The following is a 19,701-nucleotide window of genomic DNA, read 5'->3' as shown; positions in this document are numbered from 1 at the left end:
ATGCAAATATAATACACTCCCAATATTTCATCACTACAGAAACCTGGTTAATAAATGAAATAAAAAAATGTATAAATAGTCCCCCTATCTACAATATACTAAGACTCAGAAAAAAATGTGAGCATGAGGAGTCCTCATTATATTCAAAAATACCACATACTTAACTCTCTATCCCAATGTCAAACTTCTAATATCTCAACTCAAAATTAACAACAATAAAACAATATGCATAGCAGTCATTTATATTCCATGAGGCAGTAGTACTGCATTAGTGGAAGATGTAGTCAGCTAGTTTACCACTAAAATTTCTCATGAATCAATAGTTCTAACTAATCCTAATATTGACTGGAACACATCTTACTCCAAGCTAGCTCCAAACCCTATTAACCTCTACAGATTTTCTCAAGTTATTCATATATCTACTAAAATTTTAAACAAACAGCGGAAGAGAATCAATCTTAGGCTGGATGCTAACCAGCAAACAAAACAATTTTAGTGCCTCTGACTGACTACCTGACATTATAAGCAACCACTTGCCCATTTTTATCCTTAGACACTATAACATTGTTAACAAAATAATAACCTACATTACAGTTCATAACTTAACTCCAGTACATAATGACATATCCAATGATACACTAAAAACTTGTGACTGGACCCCTTTAAAAATTTAATGAAGCAGTGAAATATTTCAACTCTACTGTCTTAAATATACTGTTAGATTTAAAAGAATAAACTATAACCCTAATCTATGACTGAAAAAGTAAAGAAAACAGCTAATGTTAAAAAGAGATATGGCATGGACATTTTTCACACAAAATGGAGCTAAATTATGCATTCAGACAGCTGGAAAATCTTTCAAAGCATCAAATAAAAAAATCATTATATCCTATAGCTCTGCTTGTCAACAGTTCTATAACTGAAAGTCACTTTCCTACTCTAGAGATAACTTAATATATCATCCCCCTATATAAAGAGGTACAGCCACAGTATTCTTTAGCTATCATCCCATAGCAATACTCTCACCACTGGCTAAGATCATCGAGAAATGCATTAATTCAAAGCTTATGAACTACCTCACCAATAATAATCTCATTATAAGAGAGTCTCTTCAAGAGCTCCTTTCACAACTACAAATCTTCCTTTCAATAACATTAACAACACTGAAAGTCTTCCTGACATAAAACAATGGATTACCAGTATTTTTTCTTTCACTTCAAGTTTGAATGCAGAACAGCTCCAGCGGTCTGATACTAACAGTGAGTACATAGATATTACGTACAACTTAAATTTACTGGACAAACTCTTGGTTAAATTAAAAAAGACTCAACTGGAAATTTCATATTTCCAGGAGTGCCTTAAACGCAACATTATTCCTAAAGGTTTGAGACATTATTAGTATCCCACAGGCCAGTGGCGGCTGGTGACTTCAAATCAAAGGGGGGCTGCAGGAGACAGCTGAATGGGTGGGGTCAATGGGAAGGGGTATGGCCAACCAGAAAGGGGAGGAGCTATACTCAAAACCACAAAAACTAACTTTAATTAAATACGCTGCCCTGGGTGGCAAACCATCATTATGAGAGTCCAATCAAGACAAAAATAAGTGTAGAAGAATAAAAATATTTCAATGCATTGGCTGCATGACAGCTTACTTAATATCTAGATGGAAACAAAAGGTTGTGAGGCATGAAAAAATAAATTACTTTTTAAATACATTACTGGAATGCCAGTCAAAATCAAGTACAAGCAAAACCAGAAGCACTCAACTCAAACCACTTCTCCTTGCAATGCAGTTCTAATTATAATTTATATTCAGCTTTATTAAAGTGCCAAGTAACATGCTGAAAGTAGAAATCTCTGTGATGCCCCCACTTGTAAAAATGTTTCTTATCCAAAAAAGACCTGCTGCCTGACAACTATCTACTTGTTTCATGGGGAAAACATGTAAGTAAAAAATGAAAAGCAAACAAGAAACAAGCTCAAGATACATTGCTTAAAGGATTATTGTACAGGTTATGGACAACACACGATTGGTATTCTGTTTAGTTTACGGGTAAAGTCTGTAGAGATGACTGGAAGTCTCCAACAAGTGTAATGAGCTTTTTGAAATAATGGAATCCTGTCCTTTAATCCCCAAGGCTTATACATTATCTAGTCAAGTATTCTCTACATGGCAACAACAGAAAGGCTTTCAATGTTGGCAATTCTTTAACAGTATGCTTATTAAAGCTTACTTGCATCTTACGATCTCAGACAAACTTACATTATGGTCATTAAAGCATTGCTACTTAAACACAGAGCAACAGGCACTTTGAGTAATAAGCATAAATCAACAGTACAAAAATATGACATAAACCAGACCTTTCTGCAAAATCAAGGACAGATGAAAAGCCACTGTAGTACTTGTGTCTACCTTGGATGGGGGGGGGGGGACACACTGCACATTTACACTGCATAACTACTCCTTGCCTTGCTTGGACACATCCAGAGTCAGTACATGGTGGAGTGGGGTGCAACAAGTATGTCACAATTTGAAATGTCTCTGGCTGACTGTGATGGCCCTGACACATGTGTCATACCTCTCAACCTCAGAGCAAGAAATATGGACAAAGCCATACACAGAAGTGGGACAAATGCCCACAAATAAGGACAATTTTTAAATATTGCTCTAATAAACTTAGAAAGATAATATAATAGGTCTTGCATTAGTATGACTTTTCTGAAGGGTATAAAATCTGAAACTCAAATGTCTGTCATTATTTTCTAACTTCAGTCTTTAGTGATTTGTCACTAATTTGCCAAAAAACACAATTTTATGAAAAATGGACCAAATGTGATGCAAAAATATAAAATAGCCACACAATACAGCTGGAAACCTGTCAAAGAAGGGACACTTTAATATTAGTACTGCTAACTTGAGCAGCTGACAAAATAAAAGAATCTACATGCATTTCAAGTAATCTATAACTTTATTAGTTATTTCTTAATTGTAAACCCTCCATGTTTTCTTCCAAAATTGCTATTTTGTGGAGGGATTATTAGGGGGAAGAGCAACATTTTAAGCCAAAATCGGAGACAGTTGAGAGGTTGGCTATGCCTAATTCTATAAAGCAATTTATTTGCATGTACCTCTCAACCTGTTAATGCAGTAAATCTGAACAAGGCCAAATATACTGGGGGAACATATAAACAGTACTAAAAATTGCTCTTGTATAAATTGAGACAGTTGATAGAATAACAGTTCTTACTTTAGCATGCATTTTTCTGAAGGTTATGAAATATGAAACTCTATTTAGTGACTTAATTTCTAAATGATTTGCCAGAAAAGTACAAATTTTATGAAGAACAAACCAAAAATAAGAAGCAAAAATCTATTCATTCTTTGAAAATCTGGACAGTTGGGAGGTATAGTTCAGCTGGGCCTGTCTGAGTTTGCTGCCCTTCCCCCCTGACAAAATCACGGTTGAATGGAGCCTCTGCAACCATTCCAATGAACCATTACTTGGCTATTTCACTCCATTTACCATAAACACTAATGTGCATACTGCTTTACTTGTATGATGAGTTGGACTTCATTTGAAAGTTTTATTTTGTATTTTACAGCACAAACACTAAGTCATCTACTAAACAAAGCAATGCAGTCTCACAATGAAAACTTAGCATTAAAACTTCTCTGCCCTTGAAACTCACATTCATTGAAACAGCATTGATACCCACATTCAAAGAAAATACATTTTGCCAGTGGCAGATAAAGATTCATTTTGGGCTGTTTTCAAATCATAGGCCCCTTGCATATGAAACATACATGTGCTCTTTGATACACCTTCCTCATTGTACTAAATTATATTCCTTGTACAATATATTACAGTTGTTAGAGGGCGTTTTAAATTTGTTTTGAACATTTTTCCAGTAAGCAATGAAACAAAATGCATGCACCCAAAATGACAAAACTGCCCAGTTCAGAACATTTATCATAAAAGTCTACTTAGACTTCCGCAGTCCACCATTATCAGTAAATATGCACAATTCTACAGTCCACCATTATCAGTAAATATGCACAATTCTACAGTCCACCATTATCAATAAATATGCACAATTCTACAGTCCACCATTATCAGTAAATATGCACAATTCTACAGTCCATTATCAGTAAATATGCACAATTCTACAGTCCATTATCAGTAAATATGCACTATTTCTGAAGAAGTAAAAGTCATCTAAATAATTCCACATTAAAGAAATCTGTAACTAATGAAGAGGTTGCTGCTAGCAAACACCTTTATATTTCATGGTTTCATCGAAAAATAATGTGCCTGTTGCCCCTCAGGAATAAATTGCCTATATTACATTAAAAAAATGATAAGCTAGTAATATTGCAAGAGGAAATGGATAGGCTAGTAATATTGCAAGAGGAAATGGATGGCAAACTGATAACGTACTCATAGTTAGTATCTTCACAAAGGAGAACATTCTCAGTACAGCAGCATCCACCCCTTGTGGGAGTAGAACCCACACCCTTCTGCATTAAAGGCAAGTACACAACTTGTTGTGCTATTAACAAGGCAAACCAACTTCACTTAAGCAGCACTAAACTTCTGTTCCCCTGCAGCTCTCAGCTCCTTGTAAAATCTACTCAATACTCAACTTTGCAGCACAAGAAAACTGGAAAAAGCCAAAATGTATTGGGGGGGTCAAAAGCCCAAAAACCAGGGACACAAACATTGCTTGTATAATCTTGGAAAGTTGCTAGAACCATACATTTTATTGTCAAGCTCCCTGTGCAAAACAGAGCAACATACCACTACGCCAAATCAGCTGCTTTGTAAAAGAGGAAGACTGAAACTTAAATGGCTATCATTTAGTAAATTCAGTTCTCGCCACAGCTGTCAACCTCTTAGTACAAAACACCTGGACAAACCCAGTAATGAGGGAATACAGCCGTCAAACATTCAGTGAATTCAGTTCTTGCCATAGCTGTCAACCTTAGCACAAAAAACCTGGACGAAGCCAATAATGATGGAATACAGTCCCAAAAATAGGGACAAATTTCAAATATTCATCTTATAAACTTAGAAAATTGCTAGAATAAAAGGTTGTGTTATGGTTGTGTTACTATGGATTTTCTGAAGAACATGAAGTCTGAAATTCAAGTCTGTCAATTTTACTGCTGACAGAATAAAAACAATTTTCAGCAGAGACTCAGGGAGAAATACTGCAGACACATCTTTGTAAAATGACAGGGCACCAGAGCAAATCCACAGAAACACAGGGAGGAGATGCAAACTCCACACAGAAGGCACCCCAGCCAAGCATCAAACCAGAAAACCTATAGCTGTGAGTTAACAATACTACCACTGCACCATCAAATATGCAAGAGCTTAAACATTCAGAAACCTGAAGTCTGAAATTCAAATACCTGTCAATTTTATTTAACATTTGTTAATCAGGACAGTTTGACTTGGAACAAAAAAAAATTCAGCAGAGGCCCAGGAAGAAATAATGCAGACATGTCTTCATAACATGGGAGGACACAAAAGCAAACCCACACAAACACAGGGAGCAGATAAAGAGACCACAAAGAAGGCACCCCAGCCAAGAAGCAAACCTGCAGCTGTGAGGCAACAATGCTACAACTGCCCCATCAAATATCAAGCATTGCAGCATTTACAAACCACAGATATTATAAGGAACAGATCAGATCAAACATGAGGCAAAAATCTGCAGTTTTTTTTTCACAAATGGTGGTGGGTAGGGAATTAAGGTCTTTAACACCTGCATACAAGGTACAGGGTTCAAGCCTGAGATATTCCCTACCACACACAAACACCTGTAGTAGCAAACCACAAAAACTAAGTATACTGTACTGGGTGCCAAACAGTTGTCATGAGAGTCCAATCAAGACAAAATGAAGTGTAGAAGAATAAAAATATTTCAATGCATTGGCTGCATGACAGCTTAATATCTAGATGGAAACAAAAAAGTTTGTGAGTCATGAAAAAATAAATTACTTTTTTTTAAATACATTAATGGAATGCCAGTCAAAATCAAGTATAAGAAAAACAAGCAGCACTCAACTCAAACCACTTCTTGCACTGCAGTTTTAAATATAATTTATATTCAGCTTTATTAAAGTAACAAGTAACATGCTGAAAGTAGAAATCTCCGATGCCCCCACTTGTAAAAATGTTCCTTATCCAAAAAAAGACCTGCTGCCTGACATCTACTTGTTTCATGGGGAAAACATGATCAAAGTAAAAAATTAAAAGCAACCAAGACATAAGCTCAAGATACATTGCTTAAAAGGATTACTGTACAGGTTATAGACCACGCAATTGGCTTTCGGTTTATGGTTAAAGCCTGCAGAGATGACTGTAAGTCTCCAAGTGTAATGAGACTCTTAAAATAATGTAATTCTGTCCTTTATTACAAATACTGGCATATGCATGTCAATACCCAAGGCTTATACATTATCTAGTTAAGTATTCTCTACATGGCAACAGAAAGGCTTTCAATGGTGGCAATTCTTTAACAGTATGCTTATTAAAGCTTACTTGCATCTTGCAATCTCAGCCAAGCTTACCTGATGGTCATTAAAGTATTGCTACTTAAACACAGAGCAACAGGCACTTTGAGTAATAAGCATAAATCAACAGTACAAAAAATATGACAGAAACCAGACCATTCTGCAAAAATCAATATATGAAAAGCCACTCTAGTACTTGTGTCTACCTTGGATGGGTGGGATTCTCTGCACATTTACACTGCATAACTACTCCTTGCCTTGCTTCGACACATCCAGAGTCACTACATGGGGGAGTGGGGTGTAACAAGTATGTCACAGTTTGAAATGTCTCTGGCTGACTTGTGATGGCCTTGACACATTTGTCATACCTCTCAACCTCAGAGCAAGAAATCTGGACAAAGCCATACAAAGAAATGGGACAAAGGCCCAAAAATAAGGACAATTTTTAAAATATCGCTCTTATAACCTTAGAAAGCTAATAGAGGTCTTGCATTAGTATGAATTTTCTGAATGGTATGAAATCTGAAACTCAAATGTCTGTCATTATTTTCTAACTTCAGTCTTTAATTATTTGTCACTAATTTGCCAAAAAAACACAATTTTATGAAAAATGGACCAAAAAAATGTGATGTAAAAATATAAAATAGCAACACAATACAGCTGGGAACATGTCAAGAAGGGACACTTTAATATTAGTACTGCTAACTTGAGCAGCTGACAAAATAAAATTATCTACATGCATTTCTGAAATAAAAGTAATCTGATTATTACAGTTATTTCTTAATTATAAACCCTCCATGTTTTCTTCCAAAATTGCTATTTTGCGGAGGGATCATTAGGGGAAGAGCAACATTTTGTGTCAAAATCAGGGACAGTTCAGAGGTTTGGCTATGCCTAATTCTATAAAGCAATTTATTTGCATGTACCTCTCAACCTGTTAATGCAATAAATCTGGACAAGGCCAGATATATTGGGGAAACATATAAACAGTACTAAAATTGCTCTTGTATAAACTGGGACATAAATCTGGACAAGGCCAAATATATTGAGGGAACATATAAACAGTACTAAAATGCTCTTCTATAAACTGGGACAGTTGATAGAACAGGTCTTACTTTAGCATGCATTTTTCTGAAGGTTATGAAGTCTGAAACAAGGTGTGTCATTATTTAGTGACTTAATTCCTAAATGATTTGCCAGAAAACCACAATTTATGAGGAACAAATCAAAATAAGAAGCAAAAATCTATTCATTCTTTGAAAATCTGGACAGTTGGGAGGTATGGTTCAGCTGGGGCTGTCTAAGTTTGCCACCCTTCCCCCTCACAAAACCCTGGTCGAATGGAGCCTCCCTGCAGCCATTCCAATGATCCATTACTTTGCTATTTCACTCCATTTACTATAAACACTAATGTGCATACTGATTTACTTCTATGATGATTTGAACTTCATTTGAAAGTTTTATTTTTGCATTTTTCAGCACAAACACTAAGACATCTGCTAAACAAACTTGGCATTAAACCTTCCCTGCCCTTGAAACTCACATTCACTGAAACATTAAAATCCACATTCAAAGAAAATACATTTTACTCGTGGCAGATAAAAATTAATTCTGGGCTGTTTTCAAATCATAGGCCCCTTGCATATGAAACATACATGTGCTCTTTGATACACCTTCCTATTGCTTTGAACATTTTTCCAGTAAACAATGAAACAAAACTGTCCAATTCAGAACATTTCCATCATAAATGTCTTCTCAAGCTTCTACAGTCCACTATTATCAGTAAATATGCACAATTCTACAGTCCACCATTATCAGTAAATATGCAAAATCTCTGAAGTAGTAAAAAAGTCATCTAAATAATTCCACGTTAAATAAATCTGTAATGAAGAGGTTGGTGCTAGCAATCACCTTTATATTTCATGGTTTCATCGAACAATAAAGTGTCTGATGCCCCTGTGGAATAAATTGCCTATATTACATTAAAAATAAGCTAGTAATATTGCAATAGGAAATGGATGGCAAACTGATAGGCTCATAATTAGCATCTTAACTTTCAGTACGGCAGCATTCAACCCTTATGGGAGTAGAACCAACAACCTTCTGCATCAAAAGCAAGCACACAGCCTGTTGTGCTATTAGCACTAAACTTCTCTTCCCCTGCAGCTCTCAGCTCCTTGTAAAATCTACTCAATACTCAACTGCATCTCAACTTCGCAGCACAAGAAGTCTGGAAAAAGCCAAATTTATTGGGGTGGGTCAAAAGGGCAAAAACCAGGGACACATTAAACATTGCTTGTATATGGTTGGAAAGCTGCTAGAATAAAATGCTGTGTTACCACGGTACCACCATACATTTTACTGCCAAAGTCCCTGTGCAAAAAAAGAGTCAGAACAACATACCACCATCAATTTTATTTAACATTTGTTAATCAGGACAGTCTGACTTGGAACAAAAAAACTATTTTCAGCAGAGGACCAGGAAGAAATAATGCAGACATGTCTTTGTAACATGGGAGGACACAAAAGCAAACTCACACAAACACAGGGAGAAGATACAGACCCCACAAAGAAGGAACCCCAGCCAAGAATCAAACCTGAGAACCTGCAGCAGTGAGGCAATAATGCTACCAGTGCACCATCAAATATCCAGCATTGCAGCATTTACAAACCACAGATATTATGAGGAACAGATCAGATCAAATATGAGGCAAAAATTTGCAATTTTTTTTTCAAATGGTGGTGGGTAGGGAACTCAAGTCTTTAACACCTGCATACAGGGTACAGGGTTCAAGCCTGAGGTATTACCTACCACACCACCATGAGCACCTGGGGCATTTACACACACACACAAAGTCCCTATCAACTTCAAACACTAAGTCCCTATCAAAATGTTAAAAGCACCATAATTAACACACTTACCTGTCCATTCTCCATAATGTACATCCACATGCCCGCGCAATAATACAAAGACCCGCGAGATCTGATGAAACCCCTTCCTGACTGCTGGTGTTGCAGTCCGGCCCTGATGTGTTTTCCCAGTGAGTCTGTGCACAGACTCTGTTCGTGTTTCCCTACCAGGACGGCCGGACTGCCTGGAGCATGCGCAGTAGACTCACAGTAGTCTGGACTACTGTGCATCCGCGAAAATTTAAATTTTTTTTTTTTAATTTCTTTTTACTTTTTGTTGAGGGGGCTGCAGTCTGGCAGTCCAATAGCACGGACCGCCCCTGCCACAGGCTTAATAACGAACTCAGCATTCCATAAAGACTTGTTAGCATTATTTCAACAACAAGGTGTTGACTTACTGACATTAATGATTAGGCACTATACCTTGTCTGTGGAGTCTCTAAGTCAACAAGCTGCTGATTTGGATTTCAAAATTAAATCGGACCACCAATTCTTCCGGTACAAATATGAATATAGCAGACTGTTTGTCAGTATTGACCAATATCTTGACAAACTTAAGAACAATAAAACTAAAAAGATCAACAGGGATGTAAAGGCATATAGTGAAGGAACTGCCTATCCTCCTCCGCCACAAGCACAAGTTTGGAAACACCCAGGAGGTCCTCCTCAACCCGGCGTCAACAACAACACTCAGGCACTACTCACAAGGAACAACTATGAAAATAACCAAGCCCCCATGGTCAACAATTCACTTGGCCAAGATGTAAGTTTGGAGGGGTCTCCACAGAATGAGCCTAGTGAAAACGAAAGTGTTTTTGTTAACCAAGCTCCTTGTCATTACAATTTAAGATCTAATACATCTAATTTTTTAGGAGCGAGACTAAAACAATTCACAAACAGATCGAACCAAGTAGTGAAAAGGAATACAAAACAATACAGGAATTAGATTCACCATCGGTCGCCCTTGCTGTGAATTCTTCTGATACCCTCACTTGGCTTTCGGTTCCACCTGAACGTGACTACAACCACCTTGATGGTTATGTACCAAACTCAACTGTAAGTAGCGTCATTTGCCAAGACGGTCCTAGCTTTTTGGTACCACCAGAGTTACCGGTCATTTTGACTAATGTTGAAAATGACTTTAAAGTATACAACTACTCTACAGTTAACATAACCCAAGACCAAGTGGAACTTTTTGCAAAAGGTCACATGTACGTCCCTAACCAAAAGTTGGATTTAGCTTGAACTATCCTAGATATTAAACTGTTTACTAGGAAACTAAACTTGAATTTATTGTTCTTTGGTAATTCTACTTCTAATGTAAACCCTTTTAGAATTCCAAGTGTCTTTAACCCACCACTGCATTCATTATTAAATATTTTCGAACAACTATGCAAACTTGATATTCGTCAAAAGTTTAAGTTCGGTCATAATTTTCCTTCATTTGCTAATAACATTAAGCTGAGAAGGAATGTATAGACAGCATTAGATTTAATAATGTTAGAATATGTAAACCAGACAAGGGTGGGGGTTTAGCTATTTTTGACAAAGACAATTATGAGTCAAGAATGCTCCAACTCTTGGATTGTCCCTCTTACTCACTTAGTTCGAGATCCGAAATTAATGGCGCTTATAAAACCATAAAGGACAGTATTAAAGAGATGTTCATTGAAGGTCGAATTGACCAGAACACCTTCAACTTCATGAGTACATCTTACCCAAGATTTCCCTACTTGTTTGGAATACCTAAATTGTACAAGGACGTTGTCAACCCTCCAATGCGTCCACTCTTGGACGGTAGAGGATCACCTACGTACCCTTGTGCAAAAGTCGTAGATGTCATTCTACAGAAATACTTGGTGAAAATCAACCACATATGTAAAGATTCTTGGTCTTTTCTTGACAACATTAAACATTTCGTCTTTAGCAGTAACTACAACTTCCTCATGGTCGATGTTAAAGACCTGTATACATGTATACCACATGATATAGCTTTGGAATGGGTCAGTCAATTTATGAGAAAGAATGGAGGTGAAAATGTTGAGATATCTTTAGTCAATGAATTATTGGTCTTGATACTTGCGAACAACTACTTCATGTTTGCTGACAACTTTTATCTACAACAAGTTGGCGTCGCCATGGGTTCACCTTGTGGGGCGAGTGTAGCTAATTCAGTTATGGCCAACTGGGAAGACCTCTTTGTCTTTAATAATTGTAGCTTTAGTGACAGGTTCATTTACTACACCCACTACTTCGATGACATCTTTATAGTAGTAGACGGTGATGCCACAATCAGTGAACAAATTGTAGATTATTTGAATGTGACTACTAATTTTCTCCAGTTCACATCTACTTTTAACACCATGTCCATTGCCTATTTGGACATTCAGCTGAAGAAAAACATTGAACTTCAGAGTCTTACAGCTAGTATTCATAGAAAGAGTACTTACTCAAACTCTTTCTTGCATTATACAAGCTGTCAACCATATCATCAAAAGCGAGCTGTGGTCAAAGGCCAACTAGTCAGAGCAGCCCATATTGTTATGCTTAACCAGGATTTCCTCGATGAATGTACTTTTCTTAAAAACACGTTCCTTCATCGAGGATACCCTGACAGTTTGGTCAGCAACATTGTAGAAGAAGTGGTCCAAAAACATGATAAACGCATTTATAAACCTATTCTAGACGAGGTCCACTTCGACCAACATACTATTCTTGACTTAGATCCATATCCTTCTCAAAGTTCTAAATCCATTTCTGTCCCACTTAACGAAAGCTCCATGTTTATAACAACTTACAGTACAAACAGTAGGGATTGTCTTGAGATTTTATACAAAAATTGGGCGGTACTTACGACTGATCAGGGTTTGTGTCAGAAATTAGGGATCAAACCTAAAGTGATTTTTAGGAGAGCAAAAAACTTAAAAGACTTGTTTGAGTGTCAAAGGAGACCTATAAGTAGAGTAGTGGGTATGTATAAATGTCAAGGTTGCAATTTTTGCAAGTATATTACAGAATCTAACAGGTTCAAACTTGAAGACTATACTTACAACTTGAAATATAGGGTCAATTGCAACTCGAAAATGGTGGTCTACCTGGCCCAGTGCGCAAGTTGTCTTGCATTTTATGTAGGCAAGACGGAGCGCCATCTCCGAGACCGCATTTACGAGCATTCTTATGCAATTAGAAAAAATAAACATGACAATGCCCTAGCAAAACATATTTCTCTTTTCCCCAACCATTCCTTCAAATTCATGGTCATTGACCAGGTTATAGCAAGTGAAAGAGGTGGTCCAACAGGTTTTAAATTAGAGGAATTAGAACTGATTTGGCAGATTAGACTTAATGCCTTCAACGCCCCTGGTCTCAATGAAAACTGCTCAATAAGCAGCATTTTGAAAATCAAGAGTTTATGTAGATGACAATTTTTTGTACAGGTCTATTGTTAGTAGACTTTTCATCCTGGTAAATGCTTGTGTGCTTACTAATTTTTTAGTTTCTTAGTTTTTTATTCACTTAAGCCTTTTATAATGTCATTACTTTTAAATATGTTTAAACATTTGTAACTTTTTACTGTTTCTTATAGTCAATATTATATAATTACATTTTTGTCTTTAGCTTTTCTGAAGTCATATATTAATTTAATAGATGTGGTTTTGACAAAATAGTTTTAGTAAAAAATGCTAACGCATCACTTTTTGTTGCTGCTATGAATTTGTGGCTGCCTTTTTAAAAAACAGTATGTAGTAGTTCATTGCTTAATTGTTTAATTGCTTTTTGCCTGTTGATTGGGTTCTCCTTGTAACTGTGTGTATATATAGCAAGCCTTTTTTAGAAGTAATTGTTTGAAGAAGTCTGTGTCATTAAACCAGACGAAAAGCACTTTATTTTAACAAACTTTAATAAATTTCCTTATATTTTTGGTCGTTTGAAGTACCGTTTTTCCTGCTCCGTTTCAGCTGTGTTGCTTTACTATATCCTATAGCTCTGCTTATCAACAGTTCTATAACTGAAAGTCACTTTCCTACTCTAGAGATAACTTAATATATCATCCCCCTATATAAAGAGGTACAGCCACAGTATTCTTTAGCTATCATCCCATAGCAATACTCTCACCACTGGCTAAGATCATTGAGAAATGCATTAATTCAAAGCTTATGAACTATCTCACCAATAATAATCTCATTATAAGCACAGAACATGGCTGTAAACCCAGGAATAGTAAACAACAGCCCCTATTAGTCTTATAAACAAGATCAACAATGTAAGAAAAAAGGTCACATTTTTTCTGCTGCCTTTCTAGAGTTATTGAAAACACTTGAAACTGTACCCCATTAAAAACTGCTATCTAGACTTTCTTCCTTAAAACTCTCTCAACCTGTACTATGATGGTTCCATAATTACCTCTCTGGCAGACTTCAGGCAGTCAAGTGACAACAAACACATTCCTCCTTCCTTTTTTCTTTCCTGAGGGTCTATATTATAACTCGACCACTTAGCTTGTCAAATGTTGAAACAGACAGATAAACTGTGAAAGCTTAAAATCACAAACAGCCACTTACTCAAATGTTTTCATCTGTAAAGCATTTTCTTGGCCGTTATTAGGAATTTGCCCTTTCCCTAATGTAGAGTGATCTCGAAGTTGGTATATTTAGTTAGGGGGGCACAGCTCCCCACATATTGGGGGGGGTGGGAGTGAAGCCCCCCCCCCTTTGTTAGGGTGTGGAAGTTTATTTTAATTTGTGATGGCCAAGCAAATTTTTCACGATGAAAAAAATTGTATAAGTGTCCATTCACGATTTTAATCTTTTGCCGTTTAGCTGTCGATGTTTTGGCTTTCGACAAGCTAAACTGTAGAGATTCTAATATAGACCCTTTCCTAACACCATAAGGATGCTGCAAGGATCCATTCTTGGTCCATTACTTTTTAACATATACAACCACTTACTTCATTCTTTTCAAAAAATACCTCAGTAATACTATACACAGATGATTCTACTGTTATCTGCTTAGCCCATTCTCTCACCTTACTACAAAACACACACACACACACACACACACACACACACACACACACACACACACACACACACACACACACACACACAGAACTCATTCGCTTCTATAGAATTCTGGCTGCACAAATTCCAACTCCTTCCTAACCCCAATAAATCTTGCTCTTTACCCCATGAATATCTCAGAACAAAAGTATTCCTCAATAGCAATAGCACTCCAATAGAAGGTGTAGCTCAAGCTCAGTTGCTTGAAGTTATAATAGATAGCTTAATATTTGACCAACATGTGCATGTAATAAAAAAATTCAAAACTACAAACTTTATATAGAGCCAAACACTACCTTAATAACAACACCAAAAAAAGCACATCATCTCCTTATTCACTGCTGTCAATACTTTATGCATCTCCCATTCTTACTGGCCTAAATGTCAACTTAATAGCCAAATTAAGTATGTTACAATAAAATAGCAAAATTTGCCTCAAATATTCCTTTCTTCTCCTACCATTGTTTTGCCTAAAATAAATCAAATGGTTATAACTACCAAACTATCTAATCTATACTCAAATAATCATTGCACATTAAACAGTTCTTCTTCAATATAAACTAGTAACCAGGAAACAGTCAAAAGCCGGTAAAAAATGCTTTAATATCCACTAACAGCAACAACACTGTAAAATTACACACTGAAAAGAGTTTAGTGCTTCACTGCACATTCCCTTCATTAGCAACAAAAAAAAAAATGCCCTACCCTTCAAAATACATTGCAACAGTACTCTCACACAAGGCATATATGCTGTAGTAATTAAACCTTCCCTAAGACCATCAAAGCTAAGAATGCAGCAGGCTGTTCACTATACACTATATCACTAAAATATGGAACACCATCAATCTCCACCTATATCTCATTCTTATTCTACAAAATGTCAAATATGTGCTTAAAGAGCACCTCTCCAAATCCTGCCTTTGTTCCTGCCATACCACAAATTAGTTTCTATACTCCTTAATCTATTTATGTCTATTTACTACTTCTGTTTATACTATTCTAAATACTTCCCCTAATCTACTCAGTATACCCACATGCATCACAATAGAATAGGCCATCCTAATCTTCTACCACATTAACAAAAAATATCTAAATTTTCCTAATGTAATCTTTCATTTATAATATCCCTATACAACTTAATGTTTTTTGTTTTACTTTGCTTTTTACTTTGTTTCTAACTTCTCTTCTCTTAGATATGCTCCTGCTACTACCACTAGCCTTACAATTGTATGCATAGTTATCATTTCTCTGTTTAAATCTCTAATACTGTTAACCCAAGAACATTGTATACCATTATGTTTTTTAGAACTAGTTCTACTACTGTTCTGAAAGTTTATTTAACTTGTGCTAAAATCTCTGTTTTTACATAGTTGTGGAGCTTTTTTTTAGGGGCCTTCATTGAAAATGGGTATGCCATTCATCCCAGTCTCACTTTCCCAGTAAATAAATGTTAAATAAAATTAAAAAAAATAAACATCAATCTTTTAATAAGATGATATGTAAGACAGATAAAAACTGAAGATATGACATGTATTGAGTATACATTTAAAAAGTAGTGTCAGTGGGAATGAGAGCCAGGAGATGCATAGCAGATATGGTACAGTTGGAATCCAAGCCGTGAGCCATGGCTATAAGAATGAGTGGAAATATTATCCTGATTTTAACCCATTCCCTCCATTACAGCACTTTTGAGTGTGTACCATTAACTGCCAGTGGGTGTTACTTGAGCTTTAAAAAAATGAAGATATCACATTACAGTTCAAACAAATATTCATATCCTTGGAAACGTGTTGCTAGAAAATTGTAAATGGCAAACTATTCAGGATAAATTCATCTTTATATTGATGGCATTTAGTCACTCTGATGCTTTAATTTTGATTTTATAAGCCAAAATATAGGAGGTGACTATTAATTTTGTAATGTTGTATAAACAGCTTACAATATCTCCATAACTATTTAAACAAGACACCTTCCAGGAGAATTTTCTTCATACAACAGTGAGCTTTCATATGATGCTATGTAGTTCTGTCTCTGTTTTCTAAATGTTGAGGTATTTAGAAAAATATGAAAATTATTACAATACAAATAAATAGTATACAAATAATATTCAGTATCTCTTTAGCTGCATTGGAAGTTAAATTTCAAAGCTATTGTGTTTAGCATCATGTATGCTTTAAGATGAAATCTTCTGATACCTTGTATGTAGCATGATTTTGGATTTATTAACATAAATATGAATAAGCAATATTTGAAGCACAGAGACACCAGTTGGAGTTAACTGAAGAAATGCCTGGAGCCAAACCTGGCTGTAATGAGGTAACTGGATTGTAGAAGCTGTGGTAGAAAAAGCCATTTGTCAAGGATGTGTAAAATGAAAAAAACAGTCATTTAAAACTAAAGCATTACATAATGTTGATTAGAAACAAGAAAACAATAGTCAAGATTCAATAAAATCTGTGTAGGCTCAGTGTAGAGCCTACACAGAATGCACCTGTGTGCATGGCCATGGTTCCTCCTTGGCAGCAAGCCGTACATATTAATTATGGTGGGCTGCTGAGTGAGAACAGAGTTACACAGGTATTGAATCTATGCAAGCAGCAGTGTAGAAGCTGTCCCGTAGTTGTGGACTGTCCAGAAAATTTCTGGTCAGATGTTAAGCACAGGACAGTAATATTTTTTTAAATTTTATGTGCTATTTACATGGTGTGGTACGATGCTTACCAATGCCGAGCTGAACTTATACATATGCATCTGACATCTGCTATACATCTAAACTATAAACAATATGTAATTAATTTAATATTTATTTTTTCTTTTTTTTTTTTTTTTTTTTTTGTGTATCTCTCCCTGTTTGCACAGAATGGTGTAGTGCTTAGCAACACCATCTGACATCTAAAAATAGAAAGTGGATGTATTTAATTTTTGCACTTCTGTGGTGTTGTGTAGTAAGTCCCAGGTTCGAGTCCTGAGCAGTCATATGTTTTCCATGTATTGCTTTGAACATGAGACAGATGACTGAAACATCAGTTTAATTTAAAATTAAAATCTTGTTACATTTAACAAAAGCTGTGCAGTGCTAAGCTCCACTTAAACATTGCCAATGGTCTACCTCATATGCGCGTTAATATGTTGTGCTTAAATATGGCTTGTGTGAGTTTGCATGATGCTCAGCTTCAATTAAATGGCTTGTACAAGTTTGTGCAATGCTAAGCGATGCGCCACATTTTTGAAAGTTGCACTATGATGTGTAAGGGTGGGAATGCACCCTATATAATGGCCAGTAGGTGGGAATCTGACACCATTCTTTGGAGATCTCACTTTGCTGTTGATACACCAGGTGGTGTTAGAGAGGGAGCACACTTTCAGGTGCAGAGATGGGGTGTGCAGGAGTCCAAACTGTTTGTTGGACTCCTAGTCAAAAACCATGAACCCCGGCTGCTGCATGGTGATTAGCAGGGCTCAGAGTGTATGTCTGAGGCCTGGGATCATTTGGCTAGGGAACTTAACAGTGCTGCTGGTATCTCCCACACTGGTGAGCAATGTCATCACTACTATAATGACCTGAAGCATAGAAAGCAGGAAACCTTGAACACCTGGGTCCAAGAAGCTTGGGCTGGGTGCACCCCACAGATATGTAAGTATTTGTCCCAGTGATTTATAAATTTATAAACTGAATGTGTGCAAAACTGGTATGCATAATGCTTAGCTTCTCTTACAATAGCTGCAGAAGACAGGACTCACAATATCTAGTCTAATGCAGGGCATCTGACCAGGATGAGCCATGAGTGTGGTATGTAGGGAAAATCACAGCAATAACCTAATGCAAAATGCACTGTCAAGATAAAAAAAGTATTTACAGAGTTTGCAGTCCTAACAGTCAGGAAAACATATTTGGGAAATATAATATGTTTTTATCAGTGTCTACCTGAAATGGCAAACCAAGTTAAGTCAAGTAACCATGCATTACTGTGTAGTATAGCTTACAAACATCAGTTGAGGTTGGGTTCTACCCAGATTAACAGTCACTGTTCTTCTCTGCTCATTGTGTGAAATATGGAGTAGATTGCACTCAGGTAATGATAAGGGTAAATGGGGTATTACTTAGAGGTCTGACACACCTATCCATGCAGTGCATGACAGACTTGAAGCAACAGTAATAAATAGATTTTAAAGGGTGATGGTGCTGTGATATGTACTGTTTCAAACAAAGAATTGCTCACTATTCTTGTAGTAATTCAACTGTATAAAGGAAAGGAATAAAAACTGCTGAAAAAAAAAAAACTTTCTGATAAATGTAGTGGAATAACCACATTAAGTTTCAAGCCTGTGTTCTGGCCAGTTTGCATCATATAATGCTGTACATTCCACCCACTCGAAGAACAAGTTGTATGGGTAAGGTAGCTGATGGTATGGCAAGATATTCACGTGTATAAATGCAAGATTTTAAGGTACATTATCAATAAAGGTTAAAGCAGGATTGTGTATTGAGACATAATCTGTTCAAATAACTGTGCAGTACCACTGTAGTCATTGCATAAGTGTGCTAACCTGATACCAGTCAACTGTAAAACGGGAAATGAATAAAGACTGCAGAAAAAAAATGACAAATGTAGTGCAATACCCACAGTGAGGTTCAAGCCTGTGTTACGGCCATTTGCAATCATCTAATGCTGTATATTCATCCCACTCCAGGAACAAGGTATATGGGTAAGGTAGTTCACATTCTGGGCAGATATCCATGTGTATAAGGGCCAGATTTTCAGAAGCAATATCAATAAAGTGTATATCAGAATTATGCCTTGATAAATAATCTTTTTAAATAAGTGTGAAGTATTCCTGTTTGCACTGCCATGTCTTTTCTAATCTGACATCAGTCAACCATTTCATGGGGTGGCAAAAGCCACATCACTATGGCTAGGCTTACAAATGCCCTAGGGCAGATAGCCTAGTACTATACTATGAAACTATTAAATTTAGTGCACATATTTCCTGGTGTCACAGCTTGCGGGTTCTAATCCCATGGCAGCCAACTAAGAGATCCAATGCTGTTGAGTCTAATTAGTGTACATGATCATACATCTCAACTTTCATGATTTTTTTAAATGTAATGACTAATGCCCCATGTGTCTGGATCATGAGTAACAGATAAATGACATTACTTGGAATGCAATTTATTGGGAATTGCATTTACAGAACACCTTGGTAGTA

The sequence above is a fragment of the Protopterus annectens genome, chromosome 2.part0 (assembly GCF_019279795.1).
Source record: "Protopterus annectens isolate FY-2018-M chromosome 2.part0, PAN1.0, whole genome shotgun sequence".
In the NCBI taxonomy this organism is placed as follows: domain Eukaryota; kingdom Metazoa; phylum Chordata; order Ceratodontiformes; family Protopteridae; genus Protopterus; species Protopterus annectens.
The sequence above is the reverse complement of the archived record's forward strand: the minus strand, read 5'-3'. Positions refer to the sequence as shown.